Consider the following 6,887-nt stretch of genomic DNA (forward strand, 5'->3'; position numbering starts at 1 on the left):
TGGGTTTGCAGTCGGATGTGGGGCCCACAGTCAGCATTTGTCTATTGCCCAAACACCCCTGACTGGTGTATTGAGTCCAGCTGAGTGTGCGCTCATGGCTTGAGTGAGAGCCCTACAGCATGAGTGGCACGTTGGCACGAACTATAGAAACAGTCCAATGTCCCCACTCAGCCCAAATGTCCTTGATATCCCGATACCCAAACTACCCAACTGGGACCCCCATCCGTCTGCAAAATTATTCCTTGTTCGTTATTACCAGTGGGACCAACGATTAGGGCCCCGGGCCCCGATGAGAGTGTGAATAAAGGAATGATACTGGCCTGGGATGAGGGAGTGGATACATGTGGGATAGGATGAGGGAGTGGATACATGTGGGATAGGATGAGGGAGCGGATACATGTGGGATAGGATGAGGGAGCGGGTACAGGAGGGATAGGATGAGGGAGCGGGTACAGGAGGGATAGGATGAGGGAGTGGATACAGGAGGGATAGGATGAGGGAGCGGGTACAGGAGGGATAGGATGAGGGAGCGGATACAGGAGGGATAGGATGAGGGAGTGGATACAGGAGGGATAGGATGAGGGAGTGGATACATGTGGGATAGGATGAGGGAGTGGATACATGTGGGATAGGATGAGGGAGTGGATACATGTGGGATAGGATGAGGGAGCGGGTACAGGAGGGATAGGATGAGGGAGCGGGTACAGGAGGGATAGGATGAGGGAGCGGGTACAGGAGGGATAGGATGAGGGAATGGATACAGGAGGGATAGGATGAGGGAGCGGATACAGGAGGGATAGGATGAGGGAGCGGGTACAGGAGGGATAGGATGAGGGAGCGGGTACAGGAGGGATAGGATGAGGGAATGGATACAGGAGGGATAGGATGAGGGAGCGGATACAGGAGGGATAGGATGAGGGAATGGATACAGGAGGGATAGGATGAGGGAGCGGATACAGGAGGGATAGGATGAGGGAATGGATACAGGAGGGATAGGATGAGGGAGCGGGTACAGGAGGGATAGGATGAGGGAGCGGGTACAGGAGGGATAGGATGAGGGAATGGATACAGGAGGGATAGGATGAGGGAGCGGATACAGGAGGGATAGGATGAGGGAGCGGGTACAGGAGGGATAGGATGAGGGAGCGGGTACAGGAGGGATAGGATGAGGGAGCGGATACAGGAGGGGATAGGATGAGGGAGCGGATACAGGAGGGATAGGATGAGGGAGCGGATACAGGAGGGATAGGATGAGGGAGCGGGTACAGGAGGGATAGGATGAGGGAGCGGGTACAGGAGGGATAGGATGAGGGAGCGGGTACAGGAGGGATAGGATGAGGGAATGGATACAGGAGGGATAGGATGAGGGAGCGGGTACAGGAGGGATAGGATGAGGGAGCGGGTACAGGAGGGATAGGATGAGGGAATGGATACAGGAGGGATAGGATGAGGGAATGGATACAGGAGGGATAGGATGAGGGAGCGGGTACAGGAGGGATAGGATGAGGGAATGGATACAGGAGGGATAGGATGAGGGAGCGGATACAGGAGGGATAGGATGAGGGAGCGGATACAGGAGGGATAGGATGAGGGAGCGGGTACAGGAGGGATAGGATGAGGGAGCGGGTACAGGAGGGATAGGATGAGGGAATGGATACAGGAGGGATAGGATGAGGGAGCGGGTACAGGAGGGATAGGATGAGGGAGCGGGTTACAGGAGGGATAGGATGAGGGAATGGATACAGGAGGGATAGGATGAGGGAATGGATACAGGAGGGATAGGATGAGGGAGCGGATACAGGAGGGATAGGATGAGGGAGCGGATACAGGAGGGATAGGATGAGGGAGCGGGTACAGGAGGGATAGGATGAGGGAATGGATACAGGAGGGATAGGATGAGGGAGCGGATACAGGAGGGATAGGATGAGGGAGCGGATACAGGAGGGATAGGATGAGGGAGCGGATACAGGAGGGATAGGATGAGGGAATGGATACAGGAGGGATAGGATGAGGGAGCGGATACAGGAGGGATAGGATGAGGGAGCGGATACAGGAGGGATAGGATGAGGGAATGGATACAGGAGGGATAGGATGAGGGAATGGATACAGGAGGGATAGGATGAGGGAATGGATACAGGAGGGATAGGATGAGGGAATGGATACAGGAGGGATAGGATGAGGGAGCGGATACAGGAGGGATAGGATGAGGGAATGGATACAGGAGGGATAGGATGAGGGAATGGATACAGGAGGGATAGGATGAGGGAATGGATACAGGAGGGATAGGATGAGGGAGCGGATACAGGAGGGATAGGATGAGGGAGCGGATACAGGAGGGATAGGATGAGGGAGCGGGTACAGGAGGGATAGGATGAGGGAATGGATACAGGAGGGATAGGATGAGGGAGCGGATACAGGAGGGATAGGATGAGGGAGCGGATACAGGAGGGATAGGATGAGGGAATGGATACAGGAGGATAGGATGAGGGAATGGATACAGGAGGGATAGGATGAGGGAATGGATACAGGAGGGATAGGATGAGGGAATGGATACAGGAGGGATAGGATGAGGGAGCGGATACAGGAGGGATAGGATGAGGGAGCGGATACAGGAGGGATAGGATGAGGGAGCGGTACAGGAGGGATAGGATGAGGGAATGGATACAGGAGGGATAGGATGAGGAGCGGATACAGGAGGGATAGGATGAGGGAGCGGATACAGGAGGGATAGGATGAGGGAGCGGATACAGGAGGGATAGGATGAGGGAATGGATACAGGAGGGATAGGATGAGGGAATGGATACAGGAGGGATAGGATGAGGGAGCGGATACAGGAGGGATAGGATGAGGGAATGGATACAGGAGGGATAGGATGAGGGAATGGATACAGGAGGGATAGGATGAGGGAATGGATACAGGAGGGATAGGATGAGGGAATGGATACAGGAGGGATAGGATGAGGGAATGGATACAGGAGGGATAGGATGAGGGAATGGATACAGGAGGGATAGGATGAGGGAATGGATACAGGAGGGATAGGATGAGGGAGCGGATACAGGAGGGATAGGATGAGGGAGCGGATACAGGAGGGATAGGATGAGGGAGCGGGTACAGGAGGGATAGGATGAGGGAATGGATACAGGAGGGATAGGATGAGGGAGCGGATACAGGAGGGATAGGATGAGGGAGCGGATACAGGAGGGATAGGATGAGGGAGCGGATACAGGAGGGATAGGATGAGGGAATGGATACAGGAGGGATAGGATGAGGGAATGGATACAGGAGGGATAGGATGAGGGAGCGGATACAGGAGGGATAGGATGAGGGAATGGATACAGGAGGGATAGGATGAGGGAATGGATACAGGAGGGATAGGATGAGGGAATGGATACAGGAGGGATAGGATGAGGGAGCGGATACAGGAGGGATAGGATGAGGGAATGGATACAGGAGGGATAGGATGAGGGAATGGATACAGGAGGGATAGGATGAGGGAATGGATACAGGAGGGATAGGATGAGGGAGCGGATACAGGAGGGATAGGATGAGGGAATGGATACAGGAGGGATAGGATGAGGGAGCGGGTACAGGAGGGATAGGATGAGGGAATGGATACAGGAGGGATAGGATGAGGGAGCGGATACAGGAGGGATAGGATGAGGGAGCGGGTACAGGAGGGATAGGATGAGGGAGCGGGTACAGGAAGGGGATAGGATGGAGGGAGCGGGTACAGGAGGGATAGGATGAGGGAATGGATACAGGAGGGATAGGATGAGGGAGCGGGTACAGGAGGGATAGGATGAGGGAGCGGGTACAGGAGGGATAGGATGAGGGAGCGGGTACAGGAGGGATAGGATGAGGGAGCGGATACAGGAGGGATAGGATGAGGAGCGGATACAGGAGGGATAGGATGAGGGAGCGGGTACAGGAGGGATAGGATGAGGGAGCGGATACAGGAGGGATAGGATGAGGGAATGGATACAGGAGGGATAGGATGAGGGAGCGGGTACAGGAGGGATAGGATGAGGGAGCGGGTACAGGAGGGATAGGATGAGGGAATGGATACAGGAGGGATAGGATGAGGGAGCGGGTACAGGAGGGATAGGATGAGGGAGCGGGTACAGGAGGGATAGGATGAGGGAGCGGATACAGGAGGGATAGGATGAGGGAGCGGATACAGGAGGGATAGGATGAGGGAGCGGATACAGGAGGGATAGGATAGGAGGGAGCGGATACAGGAGGGATAGGATGAGGGAAGGGATACATGTGGGATAGGATGAGGGAGCGGGTACAGGAGGGATAGGATGAGGGAGCAGATACAGGAGGGATAGGATGAGGGAGCGGGTACAGGAGGGATAGGATGAGGGAGCGGATACAGGAGGGATAGGATGAGGGAGCGGATACAGGAGGGATAGGATGAGGGAATGGATACAGGAGGGATAGGATGAGGGAGCGGATACAGGAGGGATAGGATGAGGGAGCGGATACAGGAGGGATAGGATGAGGGAGCGGGTACAGGAGGGATAGGATGAGGGAGCGGATACAGGAGGGATAGGATGAGGGAATGGATACAGGAGGGATAGGATGAGGGAGCGGATACAGGAGGGATAGGATGAGGGAAGGGATACATGTGGGATAGGATGAGGGAGCGGGTACAGGAGGGATAGGATGAGGGAGCGGATACAGGAGGGATAGGATGAGGGAGCGGGTACAGGAGGGATAGGATGAGGGAGCGGGTACAGGAGGGATAGGATGAGGGAGCGGATACAGGAGGGATAGGATGAGGGAGCGGATACAGGAGGGATAGGATGAGGGAGCGGGTACAGGAGGGATAGGATGAGGGAGCGGATACAGGAGGGATAGGATGAGGGAATGGATACAGGAGGGATAGGATGAGGGAGCGGGTACAGGAGGGATAGGATGAGGGAGCGGGTACAGGAGGGATAGGATGAGGGAGCGGGTACAGGAGGGATAGGATGAGGGAGCGGGTACAGGAGGGATAGGATGAGGGAGCGGGTACAGGAGGGATAGGATGAGGGAGCGGATACAGGAGGGATAGGATGAGGGAATGGATACAGGAGGGATAGGATGAGGGAGCGGGTACAGGAGGGATAGGATGAGGGAGCGGGTACAGGAGGGATAGGATGAGGGAGCGGGTACAGGAGGGATAGGATGAGGGAGCGGGTACAGGAGGGATAGGATGAGGGAATGGATACAGGAGGGATAGGATGAGGGAGCGGGTACAGGAGGGATAGGATGAGGGAGCGGGTACAGGAGGGATAGGATGAGGGAGCGGGTACAGGAGGGATAGGATGAGGGAGCGGGTACAGGAGGGATAGGATGAGGGAGCGGGTACAGGAGGGATAGGATGAGGGAATGGATACAGGAGGGATAGGATGAGGGAGCGGGTACAGGAGGGATAGGATGAGGGAGCGGGTACAGGAGGGATAGGATGAGGGAGCGGGTACAGGAGGGATAGGATGAGGGAGCGGGTACAGGAGGGATAGGATGAGGGAGCGGATACAGGAGGGATAGGATGAGGGAGCGGGTACAGGAGGGATAGGATGAGGGAGCGGATACAGGAGGGATAGGATGAGGGAGTGGATACAGGAGGGATAGGATGAGGGAATGGATACAGGAGGGATAGGATGAGGGAGCGGGTACAGGAGGGATAGGATGAGGGAGCGGATACAGGAGGGATAGGATGAGGGAATGGATACAGGAGGGATAGGATGAGGGAGCGGGTACAGGAGGGATAGGATGAGGGAGCGGGTACAGGAGGGATAGGATGAGGGAATGGATACAGGAGGGATAGGATGAGGGAGCGGATACAGGAGGGATAGGATGAGGGAGTGGATACAGGAGGGATAGGATGAGGGAATGGATACAGGAGGGATAGGATGAGGGAGTGGATACAGGAGGGATAGGATGAGGGAATGGATACAGGAGGGATAGGATGAGGGAGCGGGTACAGGAGGGATAGGATGAGGGAATGGATACAGGAGGGATAGGATGAGGGAATGGATACAGGAGGGATAGGATGAGGGAATGGATACAGGAGGGATAGGATGAGGGAATGGATACAGGAGGGATAGGATGAGGGAATGGATACAGGAGGGATAGGATGAGGGAGCGGGTACAGGAGGGATAGGATGAGGGAGCGGGTACAGGAGGGATAGGATGAGGGAATGGATACAGGAGGGATAGGATGAGGGAGCGGATACAGGAGGGATAGGATGAGGGAATGGATACAGGAGGGATAGGATGAGGGAGCGGGTACAGGAGGGATAGGATGAGGGAGCGGGTACAGGAGGGATAGGATGAGGGAATGGATACAGGAGGGATAGGATGAGGGAATGGATACAGGAGGGATAGGATGAGGGAGCGGGTACAGGAGGGATAGGATGAGGGAGCGGGTACAGGAGGGATAGGATGAGGGAGCGGGTACAGGAGGGATAGGATGAGGGTGCGGGTACAGGAGGGATAGGATGAGGGAGCGGATACAGGAGGGATAGGATGAGGGAGCGGATACAGGAGGGATAGGATGAGGGAGCGGATACAGGAGGGATAGGATGAGGGAATGGATACAGGAGGGATAGGATGAGGGAGCGGATACAGGAGGGATAGGATGAGGGAGCGGATACAGGAGGGATAGGATGAGGGAATGGATACAGGAGGGATAGGATGAGGGAATGGATACAGGAGGGATAGGATGAGGGAGCGGATACAGGAGGGATAGGATGAGGGAGCGGATACAGGAGGGATAGGATGAGGGAGCGGGTACAGGAGGGATAGGATGAGGGAATGGATACAGGAGGGATAGGATGAGGGAGCGGGTACAGGAGGGATAGGATGAGGGAGCGGATACAGGAGGGATAGGATGAGGG

General features: G+C 55.6%; 1 protein-coding gene across 1 annotated transcript in view; it reads right to left on the reverse strand.

Moving 5' to 3' along the window:
- sox18 (SRY-box 18) overlaps nucleotides 1-6,887 on the reverse strand; it is a gene marked incomplete at its 3' end in the record, with an annotated part of 354,190 nt that overhangs the window by 183,053 nt on the left and 164,250 nt on the right.

Source organism: Xenopus tropicalis, chromosome 10, assembly GCF_000004195.4.
Source record: "Xenopus tropicalis strain Nigerian chromosome 10, UCB_Xtro_10.0, whole genome shotgun sequence".
Classification (NCBI taxonomy): domain Eukaryota; kingdom Metazoa; phylum Chordata; class Amphibia; order Anura; family Pipidae; genus Xenopus; species Xenopus tropicalis.